Below are 521 nucleotides of genomic sequence, written 5' to 3' on the forward strand. Positions count from 1 at the left end.
GGTCCACCGGTCCCCACCGTGACAGGGGGGAGGGGAGAACGTTCCGTTCTCTCTCTGAAGAGAGATCGGCTCTTCCGCGGAGGAGCGCGTGCAGTCGCTAGCCGAGGCCTATACTTGCCCGTCGAAGGGTATTGGTGGTTCTCCAGCTCGTTGCACCATACCCCCCAAGCAGCGCGAGGGCAGCGCGAAACGAACGTACGAACGAAGGAGAGAGCGAGCGAGAGACAGGGGGAGAGAAAGAGAGGGAGAGAAAGAAAGAAAGAAACTGCCAGAGAGTAAGAAAGAGAGAGAGAGAGAGGCAAAGAAAGGGGGAAAGGGAAAGAAAGAGGGAGAGAGCGATAGAGAAGGAAACGAGGAGAAGTAAGAGAGGGCGAGAAACACACAGAAAAGAGCGGATAGAATTTCTCTCCCCTTCGTTGCCTTACGTCGTCGTACCCCGACACGAGCACGCGTGCACGCACGCCCGCGGCAGGCACGCATGCACGCGCGCGCGCCACCGTCGTCGTCGCCGCCGCCGCCGC

This window comes from Dinoponera quadriceps, unplaced genomic scaffold (genome assembly GCF_001313825.1).
Source record: "Dinoponera quadriceps isolate SergipeBrazil2010 unplaced genomic scaffold, ASM131382v1 scaffold1850, whole genome shotgun sequence".
NCBI classification, from domain to species: domain Eukaryota; kingdom Metazoa; phylum Arthropoda; class Insecta; order Hymenoptera; family Formicidae; genus Dinoponera; species Dinoponera quadriceps.